Source organism: Miniopterus schreibersii (assembly GCF_964146895.1).
Source record: "Miniopterus schreibersii genome assembly, chromosome: 3".
Taxonomy (NCBI): Eukaryota; Metazoa; Chordata; class Mammalia; order Chiroptera; family Miniopteridae; genus Miniopterus; species Miniopterus schreibersii.
The window spans coordinates 32,349,594-32,375,322 of NC_138103.1; the positions used below are offsets into that span (position 1 = coordinate 32,349,594).

General features: G+C 40.3%; 1 long non-coding RNA gene across 1 annotated transcript in view; it reads left to right on the forward strand.

Moving 5' to 3' along the window:
* The window catches only part of LOC308554541, a 49,421-nt gene that overhangs the window by 18,006 nt on the left and 5,686 nt on the right, over positions 1–25,729 (forward strand). The window contains exons 2-3 of the long non-coding RNA XR_013998413.1: positions 23,620–23,654; positions 24,360–24,501. This is a non-coding gene — a long non-coding RNA (uncharacterized lncRNA). The remainder of the gene's footprint in view (positions 1–23,619; positions 23,655–24,359; positions 24,502–25,729) is intronic.

The window sequence follows — 25,729 nt, forward strand, 5'->3', positions numbered from 1 at the left end:
TCAAGAGACCAGGTAAACATGAGATGTGTGAGGCCACTGCTGGTATAACATGGCATACTGTTTTACAGCAAAGTGGGGGTTTTTGTTTGTTTGAAATCATTGTTTGTTTGTTTTTTTTATTGATTTCAGAGAGAGGAAGGGAGAGGGAGAGATAGAAACATCAATGGTGAGAGAGAATCATTGATCGGCTGCCTCCTGCACGACCCCCACTGGGGATTGAGCCTGCTACCCAGGTATGTGCCCTGACTGGGAATTGAACTTCGATATCCTGGTTCATGGGTCAATCCTCAACCACTGAGCAACACTGGCTGGGCAAAAGTTTTTTTTATAAATAGAAAAAGTACACTCGAAAATAATGATAAAAAGTATAGTGTAGTAAATACATAATCCAGTTTAACAGTTATTTATTATCATTAAGTATTCTGTATTGTACATAATTGTGTGTGCTATACTTTTATATGCCTGGCAGCACAATAAGTTTGTTTACACCAGCATCACCACTTAGGATGGCTACAATGTCACTAGTTGATAGGAATTTTTCAACTCCATTATAATATTATGGAACCATCATCATATATTCAGTCATTCCCTGAAATGTCATTTTGCATGACTGCATATGGTACTTAAAAACAGGATTCCTTCATAAAAAAAGAAAATAATCCTTTCCTTATATTTACTTTTTTATTATTTTTTAATCTTTACCCGAGGATATGTTTAGAGAGAGGAAGGGAGAGAGAGGAAGGGAGAGAGAGAGAGAAAGAGGGAGAGAAACATCGATGTGAAAGAGAAACATCAATTGGTTGCCTCCCATATGCACCCTAACCGAGGATGAAACCCCCAACCTAGGTATGTGCCCTGACCTGGAATTTAACCTGCAGCCTTTTCGTGTACAGGATGACACTCCAAACAACTAAGCCACCCAGCCAAGGCCCTTTTCTTTACATGTTACACAAAAATCACTCAGCTGGACATTAGATCTAAATGTGAGAGCCATAACAATTTTCCCAGAAGATAAGAAAGGAGAGTATTTTTATGAAGTCATGGTAGGGAGTGACTTAAACAAGGTACAAAAAGCACTACTTGTAACAGCAAAGATTGATAAGTAAGACTACATTAAAATTAAGAACTTTTCTTCATCAAAATATACCATTATGAGAGTTGAAAAGTCAAGACAAACTTGGAGTGTATATATGCAACAAATATCATTAAAAAGGGATTATATTCAGATACACAGAGAATCTCCCTACAAATCAATATGAAAATGACAAAGAAATACAACAGAAAAATGAGCAAAAGACTTGAACAGGCACTTTACCAAAGAGGTATCCAAATGACCAGTAAAGTACCAGAGGGTACTGCCCAGCCGTGGCTCAGCAGTTGAGCATTGATCTATGATCCAGGAGATCATGGTTCAATTCCCTGTCAGGGCACATGCCCGGGTTGCAGACTCGATCCCCAATGGGGAGCATGCAGGAGGCAGATGATCAATGACTCTCTCATCATTGATGTTTCTATTTCTCCCTCTCCCTTCCTCTCTCTAAAATCAATAAAGATATATTTAAAAAAAAAAAAAAAAAAAGCATATGATGCCAATTCTTGGTGAGAAAGTAGAGCAAAGGAACTCTTCCATTGCTGTAAGGAATTCAGATTGTTATATCCACTTTAGATACCAGTCTGATAGTATTTATTAAAGTTGAGCATAATTATATCCTATAATCTGTGATTCTGTTGCTAGGTATGCACCCAAGAGAAATGCTTGTGTTGTCAGAGAGAAAAATGGCACTAGGCTTTAGACTGGTGAAGTCAGACCCAACCTTGGTTCAGCAACTCAGTACTTGAATCCTAGCTAAGAAAGAATTCAAAGCCAAGACTCAAACTATAAGAGAAAGTTTATTTTAGAAAGCCATAGAGGTAGAAAAGGGGAGCTATAGAAGAAATGGGCTCAGGAAAGAAGTTACAGAGGCAAAAGAAGGGGCCTTTAGAGGTTAAGAGAGAGAAGAGCAAAGGTAACACACTTGGAGGGGGGAAAGGAAGAGGGACAGGAAAGGCATGGGCGTGCTGCCTCTGTGACTTTCTAAATAAACTTTTGCTTGTATTTGAATCCTGGCTCTGAATTCTTTCTTAGAACTCAAGTACCGAGGTTGCTGAACTGAGGTCTAACTCTACCAGTAACATTCTGGTGCCATTTTGCCCTTAAAAGATTATTGTGTAAATCATTGAGGTAATAGTCAAAGCAGAAAAATGGCAAAAATATTTATAGATATTAATCTGTTGCCTCATATCATCAGCATAGGCAGTTAGAGTTATTAATGTAAGAAAAAAAGCAAAAGGGAATTAAATAATTTTCATAAACTGGGAAGCAGGTACAAGTAAAGGCAGAATTTCCATCTAGCTTACTGATAAACAAACCCATTAACACACTCTAGGAGGGCTGCCACAGGTCCTGGAACTGGACAGGAAACCTCTTTAGAAATGCTAAAAGCCAGGTACTGGAGTGGGGAGAAATAACTAGATGATGTAAAGAAACTTTTGGACATGCCCAATTAGGAGTCATAGGGACAAAACAGAGGGGCAGAGCCTAGCATGGGGACAATCAGAAAGGTAATTGGGTTGGAAAGAGATCACGAAACCCCAATAGAATTTACTGGGGGGAGGGCTCAATCCAGACCCGCAAAAAGAAATTTGGATTGGATGATTTAAATAGTTTTTTGTCCTTGCCTAAACCGAGAAGATATATGGAGAATTAACAGAAGCCTCCTGGCAGTGCTTCTAGAGCCTGCCCACCCTCTACGACTCCGAGGGTGTATTAATTTCCCTTAATTCACGATAAAAATCTTACCATCTTGTTTAAACTTCTCTATCTGTGTGCATTTGGAAGACTTTCCTCATATCGCCGCAAAAGCACCTATTGCGCACACCGGCAACGATATGAGTGCTATGGTTGATATCGGTGGGGTGCTCTCTGTGACCCCATCTGATGCTATGGAAGTGGAGTTCTTGGGGTGCCCTGGGAAAAAGAATTTCCTAAGACCCCTACAGGAGGATGAGGTATCATGGAAAGCTTTATTGATGTAAAATTAAGGGAGTTCCCCTCCAAGGTCCCATCTCTCTCTGCCCCTCCATGGAAAAAGCCCAGCCGTGTCTTCAGCAGGGCAAAGATTAATGGCCCTGCCCAGAGTTTCTGCTCCATATTAAAGTATAGTCTAGCCCAGCACCTGGCTACATTTGCTTGTGTTCCCAGGCGCAGTCCATTGTGTGTGGGCCACATGGCTGTGGAGGGAGCACAGGCGAGTGTGGATCGCAGAGCCAGAGAGAAACAGGACGCAAGAGCAAGCGAGCAAGAAAGAGAACTCTGTCTCTGCATTATAACCAGGAGCTTAACCAAGTAACTCTAGAATTTCGCGTGCTCACAGTGGCTCTGCCCCCCTAGCCAGTTATCTTTTTCCCAGTTAGACTGACAGGCAAACACCTTCCCTACGTCACCCCAACTTCACTGTGCATGTGCCCATTTCCCTTTTGTTTGAGCCCCTCCACCAGTGATTTGCAGGGAATGGACTGGTGGGTCCCTGGGGAGTATGAAACTTGCAGCAGCTCCCTGGTGAAGCTGCCTAGATGATTCTGCTGAAAATGTCTGGCCTCCCCTTTGCTTTCTTCCTATTATTAATATTAATAACTAGCTAATTATGACAATAACATAGCTACCTAATAAAAAAGTTAATTTTTTCAAAAATTCACAGGTCATCAAAACCTGTAATTCCAACTAAAGATTTTAAAAAAGAGAAGAGTTCAAGCTTTCAAATATTCAAGTATTGGTTTGCACTTCTTAAGTCAGAGGTAAATATGACACTTTTATAAGCTCCTGATCAACAGGAGAATCAAAGGTTAACTACATTAGCACATGAAAAACAGTCTACTGATTCACATCCTGCTTTAAACCCACAGGAAATGGATTCATTAGCATCTCCTAGAAAAGAAATTGGCACACGCTATTTCTGTGATGGAATCAGCAATATAGATGATAAACTGTGTTCTGCAAGGAATTCTCTGAAAGATACAAAAAGGTTCCAAACCATCCTTATTTCTCCTTAGTTGTAACTGTATTTTTTTGTTGTTAATCCTCACACAAGGATATTTTTCCATTGATTTTTAGAGTGACAGGGAGGGAAGGGGAGAGAGAGAGAAACATTAATGTGAGAGACACATCATTTGTTGCCTTCTGCACATGTCCTGACCAGGGCTGGGGATCAAAACTGCAACCCAGGTATGTGCCCTTGACTGGAAATCACATCCATGACCCTTCGTTGCATGGGTTGACACACTAACCACTAAGCCACACTGGCCAGGGCATAGCTGCTTTTTAAATATCTTTTTTTCAAAAGCCAAAGCTATCCTTCTGGAAATATAAAGGATCAGACTTGTAATAATTATCCAGAACTGTTATATGACAGTTTTATAAACTCAATTTGAAAGGGCAGATATTTCTGAGTTCTAATATCTTATTTGTAGATAGGTTCTAATATTGTACCAATAAATGCTAATATTATTCTAATCCAACTTGTCTATGCTTACCCTTTGTAAGTAGTACAAATGACCATTCTCTTTTAACATTAGAATAGTTATACTTCTGTAAGCAGCAGTATTGTTATAGCATAGTAAGACGCTAAGAAAATTCCAGGACAAGTGGAATAGAGAAACTAAGACAGTTAAACAGCAGTTTGAAGCCACCTGGTAAATCCTATCTTCCCTAAACCAAGGATACTTAAGAATAAATGTTTTTTACTTTTCTCCTTCCCAACCAGAGGGTTAATAGCTTAAATCACTGTAACTCAGGAAGATGGATAACAGAAATCCAATTAGTGCCATTTGCCAACCACACCCAAGGACAGACAAATTAAGAGAATATATCTCATTTTGATACATCACGGATAAAGCTGATGAATATTCTATTGATTCTCACCTTAGACCTCTCCTAAACATCCAGCTTTTAAGACCCCTGAAATGAAGGCCCCAGCGCTCACCCTCTGGGGAGCACGCCTGTGTCATTCCCTTTCCCCTCTCCTTCCCCCACAGACTCCAAGGGACCCCACTAGACTTGCCACCTGGGGAGCAATGGGCAGCAGCCCATCCCGGGCTAACCCCCTGAACCTGTCTCCAAGGCCCCCTTTTCTCTGACTTCCCAGTGAGCCAGAGCAGCCCAGCCTAGGCTCTCCTGTGGCTTCTTTTATGCCCTTCCTTGTTTCACTGTCCTAAGTATATTTTTTGCTAAGGTCAATAAATTCTTGCTCGCTTTTCTACACTTTGTCTCTTGATTGAAATCTTTCCTTCAAGAAGACAAGAACCAAGGTCTCATTGTCTCGCCAGTAACAGTATGGCATGGTGAGAAGTAACTTTTAGAACTGGATATACCTGTTATTAAATTGTCTGCTATCTATCAACTGGGTGGCCTTGGGCAGGTTAACATCTTAGTGTCTTAGTTTCCTCAACTCTAAAATAAGAATAGGATTCATCTTGTAGTGTTCCAAGGATTAGGGATCTCAACTACCATCCTTCTTTTATTTTGCTTCAGAATGTAAAAATTGTACAAGTAAAACAACAAATACAGTGTTCTACCCTCAACCTTGAACCTATACAAGGTTCTACTCTGAACCTTGAGGGTAGAGGAAAATATCTTTTCCCCTACACTGCCTGACTACAGCAAGTCCTAAGTAAGTAGCCTGAGTGTGCTCATCTGGTGGTCTTAGTTTATTTTGTGTATAGTCTTTTTACTATACATTTATAGATGGAAATTCATATGTACCCTTTGGAAATACATGCCACTTTATGGGTTTTTAAAAACAAAAGTAGTGTTATACATATTTTTCTATAACTTGATTTTTTGTATTCTCCTTATAAAATAATATTACAGATAAGGTAGTGAGCCTTTGATGACCACACCCCTTCCCACCTTGTCACTGGTAACCACTAATATCAGTTTGGTGCATATTGAGAGAACAAACAAGGGCCAGACTACCTAAGACAATAGAACCCTGACACGCAAGCTCTGCTGCAAGAGTCCGGAAGTGTCACAGCTTAGTCAATGGCTGCCAGCTTTCAATTCAGGAGCAAGCAGAAGGTCAAATATGCTTCCCAAACCAATCACATAAGATGTGTCTACTTCTAGTTAGCTGCTCTCTAGCTTCCCAAGCCAACAGTCTCCATCACGGCACACCTGAAGCCTTACCATTTTCTCCACTGTAACGCTTCCTTTCACCACTCCTCTGCCTGTCGTTGAGTCTCTGCCAAACATCAGTGGTGATGGCTGTCTCCTATGAGGGTTCGGAGCTAGTCACCCTGTAACAGCGTTGGTGTTCTTGTGTTCCCCAAGATAGAACTCTAGAGGAAGCCCCAGAGAAATTTCCAGACAGATTTTATTAGGCTTATGCTCCAGCACAAGGGAGGTAGCACAGAATAAAGGAAAGTCTTCTGAACTCACTCAGGAGTGACTCGGCTTGGCCACTGTTATAAGCCGGGGGGCAAAGTGGGCTTTCAAGGAAAGGAGGGCTTTTTGAAAAAGGCAGGCTTTCCATTTTGGGTCGAGCTATTTCCTCCTGTTGGGTTGCTTAGCAACTCTCTTACCACTTGCCATGAGGGCCAAAATAGGGAACTGCTCATTACCGCCTCATGAGGAAGGTCATATAGAAGTCAAACCTTGATCAACTGCCATGGCAGAACAGTGGTTTTTGACAGTGTTCCTTCTGGCCATCTGGCATTCCTTCCGCTGTGCCCAAATCCTTATGCACCCTCAACCCCAAGATGTGTTTCTGTGGAATATGGATTGTTTTGAACTAAGAGCAACTTTAGCTGTGGGCTCAGCTGTGGACTACCTGGAAGAACTTTAATTGGGGGCCTTGCCCATAATGGAAAACTATCAGAGACAACCTTTTTGACCTTTCTCAGTCCTGTGAAGCCCCCAATTAAAGTTCATCCCTAGCTCAGAATATCTTATATGGTCACGTTCCTTTTCTGTCTCTGAACCTCTCATGCACGTGGGGGCTCTGACTCTCTCATGTATGCGGGGTTCCCATACATGATTGTGAAATCTGGTTTTCTCTTGCTAATCTGTCTCACATCTGACTATTAGACCACCCAAAAAGAACCTTGAGGGCAGTGGAAAATATCTTTTCCCCTACGCTGCCTGACTACAGCAAGTCCTAAGTAAGTAGCCCGAGTGTGCTCATCTGGTGGTCTTTGTTTATTTCCACAATATCCTTCTAGTCTTTTTACTACACATTTATAGATGGAAATTCATATGTACCCTTTGGAAATACATACCACTTTATGGATTTTTAAAAACAAAAATAATGTTATACATATTTTTCTGTAACCTGATTTTTTTTTTCTTCCTTAAAAAAGTCCTGGAAATCTGTCCATGTTAGTTCATCCCAATTGTTTTCACTAGAGGGAGGTAGTAATGTTTATCCTGGCTTCTTATAACACTGTTGACTTTGTGGTGCTGACGTTCCGGTTCTTTACAGACTGCTTGCTTGCCTGTGTCCATCACAGGACATTTCTCTCTGACTTTGTACATCTATCCCCTTCCCTTCCACTCCCATCCCCAGGCCACTCCTCCTTAGTCCTGACACTCAGAGCCCTGGAGGGGGGAGGGGTATCTATGGACCGTAACTAAAGGAGTTAAGTACTTCTGAAGGCCTTTGGGCTAATAGCTCTTGCTATAGATGTGCTAATTAGGCGAATTCTGCGTGTGGATTGGGCAGCTCATTGGGCAGCGAAGAGATAGGGAAACGAAGTAATGACTCCAGAACTAGACTCAGATCTGGGGGGGCAGGAGTCAGGAATAAAGGGATTTAGAAAGTTCATACTTTTCCTTGGACCACCCCTTTTGGTGGTTGGCTGTCTATAGTCCCCACCCACCTCTTCACCTCACTCATCTTACCTTCCCTTGATGCCTGAACTTTGAGCTCCTTTAAGATGCATTTAGAATTCTCCCATCTTCTAGAACTAGGCCTTCTCTATCAATAAAACCTTCTTTACTCCAAAACTCTGATGTATTGAATATTGGCCTCTTTTGAAACATTAGGCACATGAACCTTGTACCTATAACATAACCTCACAGGGTGATATGATCATAAATTCCTAACTGGGCAGGTCATGGTAGGTAATCATGCCCCTGGCATATGTCTTTTTAGTAAAAGTTTTATCTTTGCCTTAAGCAAGCCCTGCCCATTGTTTCTGAGCATCTCGGTTAATATACCATTGAAATAAGCCATAACCACCCTCAAGAGAACACATAATTTTAACTATCCTGTAACCCAATCCCCACCTTGCTTTCTCCTTCCTTACATAATTCAAATGCATAAAAGAAGCTGCAAGACTATTATTCTGTGGAGCATTTGAAATCTTGCTCCCAGCATGTCATCAGTTTGGCTCAAATAAACTCTTATAGAAGTTCTGTACAGGTTTGGACATTTTTTTACATTGACGCTTCCTTCCCTCATGGCCACTAGTAGTGGCTGTTCTAGGGCTGGTTCTTCAGCTACAAAGTTGGGGCATATCTAGGAGTTCTGAGATATTGGTCTCTGACTGGTGTAGGTCCTCCTGTATTATCTGCTCAACTTCCTCATTACGACATGTGAAAAATGAAAACCTTACTCATGCTGGATTCTTTCACCTTGAGTCACTTTTCCAATCATATGTAAGAACTTTATTTCAATGAGTTAAACATAATGTGGACCCCCAAAAGACTCATTTGATATGGGCTCCAAGAAGGAATTTATCTGCTAAGATGGGCAATTGAGGGCCCAAATTTTACGAATAATAATTGTTTAGGGGCCATTTGCTGATGGGCTCCTCAGTTCTGTGTACTGGGAAGAACCTCAGAGCGAATCCTCTGTTTCCTGCACTATGCCTGGCTTGTTTACATTGAGTCAACCGCTGCAGGAAAATCCTGGTTTTGTCTTTCTACCAGCAGAATGAGATCTGCCCCATCTAATCAGAACTATAAAATATGGACACCTCATTTATAGAAAATGAACCTAATTGAGAACCTGGGCAGGAATTTACTCTATAAAAGGTGGCCTCCCCTTTGTCTTGGTGAAATACAAATATTTGCTGTTATCATTGGTCTTTGAAAATTAGCCTTTCTGCCTTGACCAGCAGCTGAGGGGCAATTATGGTGATTCCCAGTTCTAATAATGGCCCATGAAATAGATACCAGCCAGTCTGCTTCATTCCTGGGTTAGCATTTCTTATCTCATTTTTCAGTTGCTGATTCATCACTTTTTGCTTATATTCAACGAAACTCTAAACCTAACTTTTCAAAACCCGTCTTTTCCTGATTGGTAAATCTGCCTTAGAATTCATTGCAGTTGTCCTAAATAATGTGGGGTGACTCAAGAAAATGAACATCTGGAAAGATCTGCTTCTCTCTTCCTCAACTTCTTTCCGGCCTCTGAGTCTGCCCTGGAAGGTCACTGGGGGTGGTATTTTGGTTTTTAAGCCACATCCGCCTCATCTCACTTGGCTTCTTGCCTCTCAGACGAGAAACAGGAAAGTGAAACCTTTGTTTACGGAATCCTCTCCTGTCATCAGTTGTTTATAAATGCCTAGCATTTACTGGGTCACCGTGGGTTAGTAGGTAACATGCATCTTATCAATGGATATCATCTTTTTTTGCCATTTGATAATGTCATGGACACACAGTACCTGTAGCTGGAGTGAGCAAAATCCTAATACATTTAAGATGGGTCAGAAGATTTGGATATTGGGTTATATTGCTTGCAGGAGATACAGACGTGTAACTTCTCTTCGAATTTGCTTGAAACAAGATAAATTGCAGTTATCTTCTGCTGCCTGGATTTACCAGATAAATATTTGGTTTACTTTGCTTGGGAAAGCATTACTCATATTAAAAATATCTTAGGTGTCCTCTATACAAGTGTGGTGGGGTATAAACATACTTATTAATTCACTACTTTAAATTGGTAGTTGCTACATGCTTATTAATTCACTACTTTAAATTGGTAATTGTTATTTATCTGTCAATAAATGTTTTATTTATTCTGCTATTAAATAATTGGTATAAATACATTAATAGAATTATCTGCTAGATTCTAAATATATACTGTAACATAAAAATTTATTTGAAAACACTTGAGTTGGTTATTTGACATGAAAACATTGTTCCATTTTGTAGTCAAGTTGCCAAGAGGTAAATATTTAATGCCACTTCCTGAAGGCTAGTAGGTTTATGATTTGTTGGCCTGCCAGGGGAAGTGAATTCCAAAGCTAAGAACACCTCGCTGATTCCATAGTAGACTTGAATAAAATAAGGTCAACAGCCATTTAATTGACCAACAGCCTGGCAAAATGCATAAGAAAGAACTAGTTTGGCTAGCCTTGTTAATAATGATTATTAACAAATAATTTAAATATTTTCAATTAAGCCAATCATTAATTTTTTTTGAAACCAGTTATATTGCCCTGACCAGAATGGTTCAGTTGGTGGGAGTGTTGTCCTATGCACTGAAGGGCTGAGGGTTCAGTTTCCAGTCAGGGCACATGCCCAGGTTGCAGGTTCTATCCCCAGCTGGGGTGCGGAAGGGAGGCAACAGATTGGTGTTCTCACATTGATGTCTCTCTCTCTCTCCCTGTCTCCTTCCCTCTCTCTCTAAAATCAATAAAAACATATCCTTGGGTGAAGATTAAAAAAAAATTAAAACCAGTTATAGTCTCACGTCATTGCCAGTGGAAATGAAGTCCATTCACAGAGTCATGAGAAAAGCATCTGGGGAGACTCGCGCTTGGGGGGAGGAGGTTTGTGATAAGATGCATTGTGGAAGCAAAATCAAAGGTCTGTCTCCTGGGTTTCTAGTGTCCCATCTTCGTCTGCCTTGCCATGGGAAAAGTCCAGTCTTATCTTTATCAAGCCCAGTACAGAGGCCAAGATCCAAAAGTTCTGTGCCGTTGGCTCAATCCAGTCCAGTCCCTGTGGCCATCCTGCTGGCTTAGTCCCTGCTGTGCCCTGGCTGACTGTGCGCCCTTGTCCTCGCCACCTGCCCCTGGGCTGCCTGGGCCCCAGGCAGCTGCTAGGGCCACATGGCAGCTAAGGAGAGAAAACACACCAGCTAGGGGGGCACGTGCATGAGGGAGAGAGACAGACAGACAGAGAGGGAACCCTTCAGTAAGCTTGGGTTATATTATCTCCGGCTTGGGAAGGCCCAGGCGCCTTTCTAACTAACCAACCAGCTTCCCAAGCTATCAGGGCTGGCGCTGGATCCTCCCCCTAATCAATCCATTTTCTAGATTTTCCGGGGTTCTGTGTCGCTTATCCAATCTGATCCTGTTCCCAGGCTAGACCGACAGGCCTCTGTGGTCACCATCTTAGCTCGTACCCTGCATGCCTCAAAGTGAAAGTACCTCCCCATGCACCACCTTGACTTCTGCTGCACATGCACCCAGGGGAGGCATTTCTCCTTTGTTGTCCTATCCCCTCCCCACCCCACCCCACCCCACCCCCAAGTAATCTGTGGTTCCCCGGGAGAGCCTGAAGCAGGCCCAGTATTGGTTCAGCTTCCCAGTTTATTAGGCTTCTTAATGTCTGATTCCTTTCGCTCCCTTCCTTTATTAATATCTACCTACCTATGCTAACAATCTGTCTTTTCCTAGTGGAAAACTAGAATTGTGACTTTGACATGTCAGAATAGACATCAGCTTTAGACTTGGGCTTTGTGGATATGGAATTTGTTCCTGGTTTACTGGCATCTATTACAATACAGGGATTCTCTTAAGTTTTCTCTGTCTCCTAAGAAGGAAGTTGAACCCTAATATGTCACTTAAAAGATTGCCAACCCAAATCAGAGCATCATTTACAATAGAAAGACAGTAGCTCAGGTCTACAACCAAAATTACTTGGGTAATTCAAGATAAGAAGCACTAATTTTTCTAAATTGCCAAGATAATTGAGGGGTGATGGATTCAATTAGCCTGAATTATCCCATTGGTTAACTGTACAATTCAAATAACTTGATAACTCTTAACTCCAAACTTCATAATTTCAAGGCTTATTTTGAAAAAGTGACCTGTGTCCAGTTTTGAGATACATTATTAGAAACAGAGTTGCCTCTTATTTAAAACCACTAATTAGTGATTGAGCTACTTAGCATATATTTTTTCTGCCTGATGGGAGCTTAAAGATCCTGATAATTATTCTTAATTTCTCACATTATACTATTGTCTATTTATCCCATAGCAGCTCATTTTCTCCAGCTAACAGATGAATAGTCTGAAAACCTGTCCCCTTACCTGAACAACTGGCCCTTTCAGGACTCACTGGAACAAAGCCAGTTGTTTACAAGACAGAGAAGTCAGGAAGAGACCTGCCTTTTAAAATACCAATGATTCATCATTTTAGTACAGAGATTTCATATAAAAGCTGCTCAACATGGATTCCAGGTGAAGCAGCTACCTGGCCTTGGAAAACAGGCTAAAAGTAACACCCTGATGGCCTGTCCCTAAACAATGGTCCTCCCTACTGACCAGCTGTTCAAGGGGAGACATGATGCCCAGCCCCGGTAAGGGAGGCTGGCACAGGCTAGGCAGGACTCTTATTTCTCAAAGAGCATTGGAGTAGAATGAGAACCAGCACCAAGGCAGAAGTTCAGTGAAACAAACCAGTGCCAGGTACTTAAGACCAAGGTTGAAGTCTATCATCACAGGCATCAAGTAGCCACACAGAATTCTTGATTCTGCAGCTCCCCCCAACTTGCTTCTCTGCCTTCCCCATTTCAATAAATGGTACCACTACCCATCACCCTCCCTAGGCCTCCCATTACTTAAGACCTATTACTTCCTTATTTCTCAGCTCAAAAGACCTGCTCTCTTCTTTCAAAATACAGCTTGATTACATATTAAATCTATAGCAAGCCCTGGCCAGGTAGCTCCGATGGTTAGAGCTTCATCCCAATATGCTGAGGTTGCAGGTTCAGTCTCCAGTCAGGGTACCCCATGAGAACAATAAAATCCTGTGTTTTTTCTAAAAAACAAACAAACAAACAAACAAACAACCTATAGCAAAAATCACTGGCAACATAAAAGCTGGTTTCATTTCTTTAAGGGCAAAAAGAGCTTAATTTTACAAACATGGACCCATCTCTATACTTTAAGGAGATTGGAAATATTTGTTGTATTTCCTGAGGGTGCAAAGATGGGGAGGGGAAAAGGTATTCTTCCCCACAGATTTTTTAGAATCTCCCTTTTAATACTAAGAATAAAAAGGGAAAATATTCTATATTAAAACAGGCTAACAGATGAATAGTCTGAAAACCTGTCCAGTGTACAAATATATCCAGTGTACAAATATATCCAGTATACAAATAACTGCTGGAAAACATTTTTCTGACTGAAAGACAGTACTATGCAATTTCCAAACAACAAAATGATGGGCTTTGTTCTCACTCTTTTTTTTTTCCTGGTTAGTTTTTTCTAATCACTTGAGCCTTCTGGCAGAAATACTAAAATGATCATTTTACCAGTATAGTCACTTTCATAAAATGTGAAAAACAAGTCACTGACATGATAAATTAGTCTTCGCCTCGCCTCCAATTGAGGTGAGATGAAGGAGTGTGAATTTGACACCATCATCATGTGTGCTCCAAATGCTACCACATTCCTAGTTTTCAGTAACCACCCAAGCTATAGACTTTTCTTGCCTGTGCCACCAAGTTCCATTCCTAATTAAACACCGAAGGTTATTATCTTATGATGAACATAGAAAAACTCTATTCAAGGTTGGTAAACATCCCTTTGTGATCAGAAAGCTGATGTGACTAGGCATTCTAAATGTCTATTTAGTAGCAGGGACTGTGGGAAATTGAGCTTATTAATATATTTTGGTTTGGTTTGGTATCTGGAAATTGGGGAGTCTACTTGGAGACTCTTGAATTTTTTTTAAACCTCCAATTTGTCCCAATGAAAGCATTTTTGAGAGGAGTCTACCAAAGAAGCAATAGAGACATCCATCAGAGGTTAATAGTGTTTATCTCTGAGTGATGTGATTACAGGTGCTTTTTCCTTTCATTTATTTGTTTTGCATGGAGTGTATTTAATGTTTCGTAGGGGGAAAAATAATCCCTAGTTTTTAAAATGATGAACAAGATCTTACAGGACTTTTCGCAATGGCGTGCTAAAGGAATATTTGCTAAGTGAATGAGTACATTTTTCAAATTCTCGAACTCTTCTCCTTTAAAAACATTAAGGACATTTATTTCAGGTCAAAGAATTCCCCAAATTTCTGATAAGGGAGGTATTCTGCTAACTTTATCTTCAACATTTGAAACCCACTGACAAGTACATAAAGAGCTTGATAAATTCTGTGGATGTTAGATTGTGCCCAAAGGATAAAGAAGGTAAATTTTCTTTCTCTCTTCTCACTTTTAGAACATTCTATACATAAACACTCCTGGTGTGTAGGACATAAACATAGTGCCGTCACAACTTGGACTGCATTCACAACTGCCAAAGTCTTCAGCTGGTCTTGACGGAACAGATTAGGAAGAGAAAGCAAACAGTGTTCTAAGCTGTAGGATGGAAAGATGCGTAATTGTAATGAAAGCCAACCTTCAGTTACTAGAACAATTTGACCTTGATCCAGGGATAAAAAAATTTCGAAACATAGTCTGGAAGTTTAGGCTAGTCCCCTGGACTGTGAGAGGTAATGAGTTGAACGTTTCAACTTTAGATAGTCCACTCACTTCATTTCTTTAGCCAGTGGCTATGTTGCCAAACTGGTCAGTCTTCCTAAATAGATGTGCCATGGTGTTAAGGAAACCTGATAATAGGAACACTGTAGCATCATGAGAAAAGAATTCAAAATACAAGCTTTAAAAACAGTGGGTGGGGAGTGCTTTGACATCAATATTGAGGGCAGCACCAGGGAGGGGCGGTAGTCGTTGTTGGTAAAAATCTCAACTGAATGGATATCTGCCACTGAGACACTTGAGTCCCATGGAAGAGACAAGAGACACACAAAGCAAATGAATTAATAAGATATAGCATGCCATTTACAAGCCACCCATTTCTCTTTGTGCATTCTTATAGATACAACTGGGCAGAATTTACCTGAGCTCAAAGCATTTTTCTGCTCCTCCCCCTCCTCCTCCACCTCCTCCTCGCCCTTCTCCGCCCCCCTCGGGTCCCTTGGGCTCCTCGGGCTCCTCCTCCCCCTCCTCCTGCTAGGCTGTCAATTACGAGTCTTGGGATCACTTCCCACCAATATGCAAGCCCATGTCTTAGCTCTTCTTTGGAGACAACCAATGCCAGACATGAGGCAGGGAGAGATCAATGGGATAGTCAGGCCACGGCCAAAGAAAGGTAATTGCCAAGAGAAATCACAAGATGGGTTTCAGAGATTTTATAAAAGACTTGGTAAAACTTCGTGATGAAATAACGAAGTGTGAGAACAGTCAGCTTGGAGGCAAGGCAATGGGCTCTCTCCTACATGAGGTCCTAACTTAATGTTAATGCCCAGAGAGCAGTTGGGACTAAGCTTTAGGGATCAAGTGAGAGTTGAAATCTTAAGCGAATGAGTTCTCTGAAAGAAGGCTTTATGAAGAGATGACTGATGGGCTATAGACAGAATTTCAGACCATCATCAGATCTCAGGGGTCAAGAAGAAAAAGAAAGGGCAGCTACTGGGCACTCAGGAAAAGAGAAGCTTTTAGGGCTTTGTGTAATGGTGGGTGAGTGGAGAGACCGTACGTTCGAGTCTATCATCAGGTCAGAGGCCAGGCTGAGGAGACTTAAAATTGAAATAGATGATACACAGTGAAGAGGCAGAGACAATAATGTAGATGGCTTACTGTACAGATAATGTATGGAGAGAGTTCACTCCTGACCCATGAGTGGACAGAAGAAGTTAGAAGCTTGTAGAACTAAGTAAAGTAAATTTTCCCCAGTATTTAAAAAATGGTAAACAGGAAGTAGAGATAACCTCTATAAAAAAAATCCTGAGCATATTTTATTTATACATAATCTTTATTGAAATCAGTCATTAATTACATAGAAAATTTGAGATTTATCTTACTCTCACACTTTTATGCCTTTTCATCCTTAAGAACACTTATTTTTTAAAAAGATAAAAAGATAAATACCCATAAGCACTATCCCTAAGATGTTGGTCGACAGGATGGCATTATTGGAAAGTACCTCTCTTCCAAAAAATATTGGAAGAATTCCACTTGAGTAAATGTTACATAACTCAGTGCCTACTTTTACATACCCATATTTGTGTTATGTTAATCCTGGTTTCTAAAAAAAGGTTTTTGTACAGTTGAAAAGCATTTCTGAAATACTGCCAACCGTATCTTGTGATTGGAGTTCTTTGGTAAAAAACAGGTTAGAAGGGGTGAGATGCCAAGGAGGTATTCAGAGAGTTTGATTTTGATGTTTTATATTTGAATGAGTCATGGTTTAGACAATCTGTTTCTGTACAAATATTTTCAATTTGCAATCTGATCATTTTCCACTTTTCCATTGAATATTTTCTTTTTGGTCCTATTAAACCATCTGCTTTGAATCTAAATGACAGTTTATCACAGCGTGCTTGGATTTTCGAATACAACATCCCTCTAGGGTATGTCTGTTATCTGTTGGACTTACATTTTGGATCAAATAGTGACTGTAGGAGTGAGATTTGAGACAGTGGCTAGTTGCCCACAGAGAATGAGTGAGCCGTACCAACCACATACTGTTTATTCAATTAGTTATTATAAACCTGTTGTTTATCTACACAATATAACTGTGATAATCAGATTGTAATTCATTTGCAGGAGAGTTTTTTTCCTACTTCGATTCTCATGACCATCATATTACTTCATTTCAGTTGATATTAAGCTACTGCTGAGTTCTCTTTTTTAAAATTTTACAGATTTTAGTTTTACTTACTCAACTTGTGAACTAACAAACATTCCACATATTATTTTAAATTTACATTTGGTGTGAAACTTTATTTGATGTTTTTTAAAAAATTTATCTTTATTGTTGAAAGTATTACAGATATCCCCCCTTTTTCCCCTATTGACCCCCTCTATCCCACTCCCACCCCCCCACCCCCGACCCCAATCCTTCACGGCTCTATTGTCTGTGTCCGTGAGCTATGTATATGTGCATATAAGTTCTTTGGTTAATCTCATCCAGCCTCTCCCCGCTTCCCTCTGAGATTTCTCAGTCTGTTCCATGCTTCCATGTCTCTGGATCTATTTCATTTGTCAGATTATTTTGTTCATTAAATTCCACATATAAGTGAGATCATGTGATACTTGTCGTTCTCTGACTGGCTTATTTCGCTTAGCATAATCATCTCTAGGTGCCTCCATGCTGTCTCAAAGGGTAAGAGACTCTTCTTTATAGCTGCATAGAATTCCGTGATGTAAATGTCCCACTGTTTTTTCATCCACTCATCTCCTGATGGGCACTTGGGCTGTTTCCAGATCTTAGCTATTGTAAATAGCACTACTATAAACATAGGGGTGCATATATTCTTTCTGATTGGTGTTCTAGGATTCTTAGGATATATTCCTAGAAGTGGGATCACTGGGTCAAATGGCAGTTCCATGTTTAATTTTTTGAGGAGACTCCATACTGTTTTCCATACTGGCTGCACTAGTTTTATCTGTTATTATTATTTTTTAATATGTGGTTGTTTATAAGTTGATTTTAAAGAGAAAGGAAGGGAAAGGGAGAGAGAGAGAAACATCAATGTGAGAGAGAAGCATCGATTGGTTGCCTGCCACACATGTTCTGACTGGCGCCAGGATTGAAACCTGCAACTGAGGTACATGCCCTTGATCAGGAGTCAAACCCAAAACCCTATGTGACTCATGCTGACGCTCTAACCACTGAGCCATGCTGGCCAGGGCTAAAGTCCCCTATTTTTAAATGATATTTTTAAAGACAAAGGGCCTGACAATATCTAAAGTTGGACAATCAAAGATATTTGGCCACCCTCTATGAACTTAAATAAGAAGGTCCAACTTTAAGACTCCATGAATATATGTCCTTCTACCAGAGCGAACAGGAAGACACTGATGTCTTATTTATTCTTCCTTTGACTGCTCTGCTGAACTCTGGAAACCCTGAAGGGGTGTTAACTGTGTAGCAAACAGGACGAAACAAGTAACTACAGTGGCAGGAAGACCTATTTACCAGGATAAGCTCTCCAATCACAGTCCTGTCATTTCCCCCTAAGAATAGGTAAGCCAAACCAAGCCCCCAAATGACTGTAAAAGACTGTTTACCAAATCATCAGCATACACACAAATTATGCTGCTCCAGGTAATCCAGTCACTAATGAAAAGAAACTATATTTTAATTAATGATCCCGGAAAGTAAAGATGTTTTCACATGCTCTTCAAAAAGTATCACATAAGCATAAAATAAAGCAGATGGTTGATGTTAACCAAAATGTAGTATATTCTTTTGTTTCCCTCTTTGGGGATAATTATTAAATTTCTTAAAGAGTACACAACTAGTATATGTACATTGCTTAAAAAAACAGAAAATACACAAATGTAAAAGTACCAAAGTATTTGGAAGTACCCTTACTCCTGTTATGTTGGCGTATATCCTTAAAAACAAAACCCAACAAATTTTGGAGGGATATATATTTATATAAATTTTAAATGGGATACCATAAACTTTAACTATCTGTGATTAGAAACTGGGCCCGGCCCTGGCTGGCGTGGCTCAGCTGGTTGGAGCATCATGCTGTGCACCGGAAGGTCTCCGGTTCGATTCCCAGTCAGGGCACATGCCTAGGTTTCGCGTTTGGTACCTGCTTGGAGTGGCTGTAGGAGGCAACCAATTGATATGTCTCTCCCACATCGATGTTTCTCTCCCTCTCCCCTCTCCCCTCTCCCCTCTCCCCTCTCCCCTCTCCCCTCTCCCCTCTCCCCTCTCCCCTCTCCCCTCTCCCCTCTCCCCTCTCCCCTCTCCCCTCTCCCCTCTCCCTCTTCTCCTTCCTCCCTCTTTAATAAATAAATAAATAAATGATTTCACACACACAAGAAAACTGGGCCCATATTAATATTTCATACTCAGATTATTTCTAATTGTTGTGCAGTAGGCCTGCTCTGATCTCCAGCAGGTATCCACCACCTTCTTTCCTCCCTGCCCTGCCTGACTCTCCTGTGTCCACGTTCACCATCACCATTATTAATGGCACCATTGCCTGAGTGAAGCGACCTTCCCTCTCACAGTGCTCAGAAGGCTGCCAACCACCTCGTGTGCCTCAAAGCAGCACTGACATGTGCCATGACTGAAGAAAACCAGAGCAAACAAGGTTTTCTGTTTCTCAGAGCTCAGCAAGCCTACAAACAAATACAAACACTTATCCCTAAGAATAACTGGCATTTTTAGGGTGGTGAGATCTCAAGCCAACTGTATAAAGCAAAACATTTCTCTCAAACAGAATAATACCTGTTAAACATTAAACACTATATGTGTGCTTACCCATATAGGCAGCCTCCTTCGTGAACCTCTTTGTACTAAAACATTCAAATTTGGGGGGCTCACAATTTCAGACACCTTCTATTCAGATGAGGGATCAGTTTAATACTAACATAATTAAATGGCCTATTCAGGAGTTTCAGATCAAAGAAACAGTATGCCCTAAAAGAACATTCAATACTGCAAACCAAACAAACAATAAAAACCAGTTCACTCCTTTGACAGTTTTGTAGGCTTTTATCTTCTCCATCCAGGTTTCAGTTGGCCAAGTTTCAGTAAAGGTACAAGTTCAAGGCTCTTGTTCCTTGATTAGTGTCTCAGCTCTTACGCTGACTCCTCTGAGCAGGGTCTTAACTGTGAGTGAGAGTGGCAGAGAAGAACTCCATTTTCATGCTTTAGACATATGTATAGGTTTAAATTGTTGCAATGAGAATATATTCCTGTATTAGTTATATAATTTTTTAAAACTGCCAACATTACCACCAACAAAACAAAATAGAAAATTGGCCTCAAACACTGGAGCATTCAGAGTGGGGCTCCTGGTATATCTATTTCTAACCCATGGACCACTGGGAAGACTAGTTCAGAAGTCAGTCACTTGGCTTTGTGACAGCTGTGCAGTCCTTGGGCATGTCATTAACTCTCCCGCTTTCCTTCCCCATCCATGGCAGGTGGAATGATGAGGCTTCTTGGGACTCCACCACTCTATAGTGTGTATGACTCTCATTTGAAAGCTCTGGTTGTAAGAAATGCCACATGGTTATATTTCTCCACATAAAATTTAATCTTCTTGACTTCTCTTTTACTGGGTTAAGGAAAAATTCATTGCCAACCTTTTTTTAGATTTCCCTTCCCCTGTTATAGGTTTCTGTTAGAGCCCCTGGGACATTGCACAGTCCACACAGCTAGCAGTAGACCTGCTGTTCACATGCTCCTGTCCAATTCCGTAAGATCTTGAATGGAGGTAGCTCAGCTTCTTTTTACATTAGTTTGACCATGAGGATCCTTTAACAACCCTCCAAGAGACTTCTCTTAAAGTTTATCGCTACCTCCCCTGTACTGGTCATTTGTCTGTTTGCTCTTCTTTGTTCTTTGAATATTCTAGAGGGCTGCAAGTCTGCAAGGTACATTTCCCAGGGCCCCTTGCCAGCAGGCTTCTGGTTAGGGTGATTAATGGGAGGCACTAACTAAAGTGAGGGAGAGGGATTCATCTCTGCCTTTTGGTTTCTGATAGTGTCTCAGGCAGCAATGATGAAATTTACTGCAGGAACGGTGTTGCCAAAATTCCGTTTCTGGTGGAGGCACCACCTCATCAGCAGATCTAGAGCCGCCTGCAATAGTGTCTTAGTGCCGTGAGTGACAGGTACAGGCTGGGGAACCCTGGTTCAGGAGCATTGGCAGTTTCTAGTCTTTGGATATATTCTTCTTGCTTTTCACCCTCCCCCTCTTCTAATTCCCTGTTTTCTCTCTTCCATTACTTTCATAACCAATTGCTTGAATTGAATTTCTTCTAATTGGAATATTTGACTTGGTTTTTGTTTTCTTGACTCGAAGCTGATTAACAGACCCCTTCTTTCCCCTACCCAGTATCCTTGAGGCACCCTATCACAGATCTGGGTACCTCTTACGGGATTCTGTAAGAGTAAGATGTTGTCCCTGCTATCCTTAGACCCCAGAAAAACGTAGTTAGGATTCTTTTGGTTGCAAAAACAACAACAATAAATAAACCAACAACAAACAAACAAAACAACAACAAAAAATACACACCTCAGTTGAGGAAATAAGACAAACTGAAAAATTTATTATAAGAACACAAGTGTGAGCCATGGAACTTTAGTGCTGGGATATATCCAGGCTCCAGAACCATGGATGGAAACAGTGCAGGGACCTGTGTCAGTCAGCTAATGCTGTCTAACTAACCAAGACTTAGTGTTGTATAACAATAACCCTAGACTTAGAGGTTCATAATAACAATCATGAGACTATGGGGTGGTTGGGTAGTTCTGTTCATTTGGGCCGGGTTTTTAAATGTCTCTTTGGTCAGCTGGTGTGTTAGTTAGGAGCTGGCTTTGTTAGGAAGGCCTTGGATGGGGCATCTGATCTTTCTTACCGTCCCAGTAAGCTAACAAGTATGTCCTCAGGGAGTGGATGGGCGAAAGAGAAAAAGTGAAAACGTGCAAGGCTTTTTGTGATCCAGGCTTGAAACTGGCACTCAGGCACTTTCACCAAGTCACAAGTCCAGCCCAGATTCAAGACATGCGACACTAGGCTCTGCCTCTTGATAGAAAGATTTGCAAGGCATCCTGTGGAGGGAGTTGTATCCAGGAGAGGGAACGGAAAGAACTGGGGCCGGTTTTGCCTTCTATCCGCTGCTTTTCTGTGAAGTCTTACTTTATTTTTCTTTCACTGATACCAGTTTTCTCTCTTATCTTGTCCATGTGATAGAAAACAGCCACTGCTACTAGCTTCCAAGTTTACGTGTTCATTCTTTAATAAGATAGCCAGGCTAAAACTGGAATCTCAGCCAACTCTGTACATTCTGGAAAAGGTCTTGGTGGCTTATCTTGAGTCAGATGCCCACCCATGGATCAAAAAATGGTGGTGTAGGAGACAGGGTCAAATTGGTGCTCCCACTCTAGCCATACGGAAGGAAGGAGAGTAGAGAAGAGTTACCAGAGAAGGAAGCAGCAACCCAAATAGTGTCCAAATAGAGCTATAAAACTTACAAATGGTTCCCAGATGTCTTCAATTTTACTTTTAAAAAGAATATTATTTTGCAACTCTGACTAAGGTTATGAACAAACGAGGAAAATGAATTAGTGTTGGGAGCAAGAGCATGGGTTCTGGATTAAGACTGCTTTTGTAGGTAGCTCCCATCTGCCACATCCTAGCTGTGTGACCTTAGGCAAACTCTTGACCTCCTTGTGGTCCAGTTACCTTAATAGTAAAACTGGAAAGAGAATGATTCCTACCTTATAGATTATTGTAAGCATTTAATAAGAAAATACAATACTGTACATAGAACAGTGTCCACACACAGTAAATGTTTGATAAATTCAATAAACGTTAGCGATCAATACTGTTATTAGCACTAAAAAATGTGTTGAACCCTTGAGTATAAAAGTTCAGCCGTATAGTACTTGTGATTTCTATTTTTTTGAAGAGCTAATGTTTTCCTTTTTATTGAATTTATTGGGGTGACACTGGTTAACAAAATTCTACAGGTTTCAGGCACACAATTGTACATCAACTGTACACTGTATTGTGTGTTCACCATCCCCAAGTACTTGTGATTTCTATTAACCCTCATTGTAAGATTTATTTTTTAGGCGCTGCTAGCGATCTCTAATTTAAAATTAAATTAAGCTCATCATAGAAAATCCCCTCTGGAAATCCCAGATTTGTCTTTACCGTTCTGACCATTAGTCATCTTTTCAAGGCATTACTTCAGGTTTTTGTGTGTCCTTGCCAGAGGCAAAAAGAGTTAAGTCAAAAATATACAAAGGCCAGGAAGGCCAAGATGTCAGTGACAAAGCTGTGAACCCATCGGAAGGATGGGGATCGGAGAGTGACTCTCTGCTTGAGATTATAGTAAGTCAGAAAAGCATATAATTTTGAAGAAAAAAAGCTTATCCTTATTTAATTTTTCTCTAACTCTTACACAAAGCCCAGAGACCTAGAAATGTTAGTGACTGTATATCCAACAGTCTTGGCCAAAAAGAAAAAAACAACAAAAAAAGCATTTAAATATTAAAAAGATTCCATATAGGTAATTTAAATCATACTACATAGAACACAAGTAGAGAGAAATTTAGAGGACACCAAATCAGGACCTTATTTTAGCAAACATAGGAAGAGCTGTCTTTTTCTTTCCATTTTTAATGTAATATAATATTTTTAAAGATCATACTGCATTCAGTGAACTCAGTTTAAAAGTATGTGCAAGATGTTGTAAAAATGTATTGAAATAACTTCTTTTGTTTTATTTACCACACCTACATTCTTCGTGCATATTCACATAGGAAGCCGCTAAGACTGAAGGCAGGCCATGCCTTTATAATCTTATCAAAAATAGAAGCCAATAGTTGTAATGACTCACTTGTTTCCTTCTGCTTTCAGGCCTTATCTTGGGACCACAGATTGCATTACTGTCGGTAAGTAATTGTACATCTTTTGTGAAGCACCTTGAAATCTTCTGGCAGGATAATAAACTGGCCGAGTGCTAGAATTCCCAAACAAAGCAAAGTTTTGTGACTAAGTCCTGTCCTTGTATGTAGCACTTCATATTATTTTGAGAACCTGCAGCTAGTAACTAGAAAAAAGATCAGAGCCAAGCATTTAATAACAAGCAAATTAATTTAAATAAGATGTTTCCCTATAGTGAAACCTCTTTATATAGTTATGTTTTCACTTATAAAATATATGAAGAGCATATTTTATTGTAACTTCTAGATAATCTGATGCTTATAAATTTTATTTTTTCTTCTATATTGACCTTGATGTCAATTTATTTTTTTCTCTGAATGAAGTACAATTGAGTAGGTTGAAAACTGTGAATAAGGTTCTTTTGAGTGAGGGTCCAATGAAGATTAAAGAAATTCCTAAGACAGGTTCTAGGCACAACTGATTTGATTATTAATACACTGTTAGAATGTGTGGTGTGGAGTGTGGAAGACTGCTAGTTCTTCCCCCCAATCCATTTTCCATTTATTTTCTATTAATAAAACCCTTGTATTCATCTGGGCACATGGCTGCCCCAAAGGAAGGCTGCAGTTTTTTAATTTTTATTTATTTATTTTTATTTATTTATTTATTTGTTTGTTTGTTTATTTATTTATTTATTTATTTATTTATTACAGCTGGGTATGGCCAACTAATTCAATTCTGGATACTGGGATTAAGTGGCAGTTACATATGACTACTCTGCACTTTCACCAGAGAGAAAAATAAACCACTACTACCCCCTACCCGGCTCCTAACTGCTTCTCATTGGATAAAAAGGTACTGGGAGGTGACAATAATGCAAGTTCCTTCTCCTTAGGCATAACAAAAAGAACGGGGTGGGAGTGGGGTGGAGGGGCCCGTGGGGGAAAACAGGAGGAGTCTGTAACACTTTCAACAGTAATGGTAAGTTAAACAAACAACCCCCAAACAAAGGGAAGGGACCAGGAGAGGAAGGTACACCTCAGTCTGCTATCAGACTGCCGGGCCTGGACTTTCACCAGCATACCCAATTTCAATAGGAACAATGTGTTTCTAAGCCCTCCTTTTTAAAAAATGTTCTATTGATTTCAGAGAGAGGAAGGGGAGGGAGAGAGAGAAACATCAGTGATGAGAGTCACTGATCGACTGCCTCCTGCAGGCACCCCCCCCCCCCCCCCCCCGGGGATGGAGCCTGAAACCCGGGCATGTGCCCTGCCCAGGATAGGTTGACACTCAACCACTGAGCCACGCCAGCCGGGCAGCCCTCCTGAACAGCACAAAAAGTTTGTTTGTAAGCTGGTAATTACTTTTCTGTATTATAGGCCCCACCTAATGGTTCTATCTCCGTTGAAGGTGGAAAATGAAAACTGGACTCAAATCATGGGAAGAGAGATTTGTGCTATTAGGAAAAATTAAAGGAAAAATGTAAAGATAGTAAAGATGATAAAAATGAAAAAAAAATCTAAGTGAAAGATTTAAATTCTGATTATTTTTAAACTGGATAAATAGCTACAGTATTTATTCTAGTCTCTCCAACTCTCTTTCTGGTACAGTTTATTTAAGTTCCCTAAATATTGCACCTATTCAAAATTATAAAAGCCCTTTTTTGAGAAAAAGTATAGTATCTTTTATTCTCATTTCTCTCTCTCTCATAGACATTACTTGAAAAAAATTGTATTTGACTTCAAACTTAAGTAATTCTTAGAGAAACTAAAAAAACAAGAAAACAAAAAAACCCCACTGGCTCCCATTTTTATTTCTGTCATGCAAATTTAGGTAGTCAGCTAAATATATATTTAATCATATCAAGGCATACAGTTAAGCTATAATTCCTAAGCTGTTTTACAGGTCATAAATAGGACCACAATGTTCTCATCGAGTACTGTAAATATTTTGTTTAGAGCATCAGGTAAGATTGGCTGTAATTATAGCTTTCTTTATCAAATTTAGAAGACTATCAACTACAACACACATTTACTCCACCAGTCAATTTAATCAAGTCTGAAAACCGTAAGGCAAACATCAC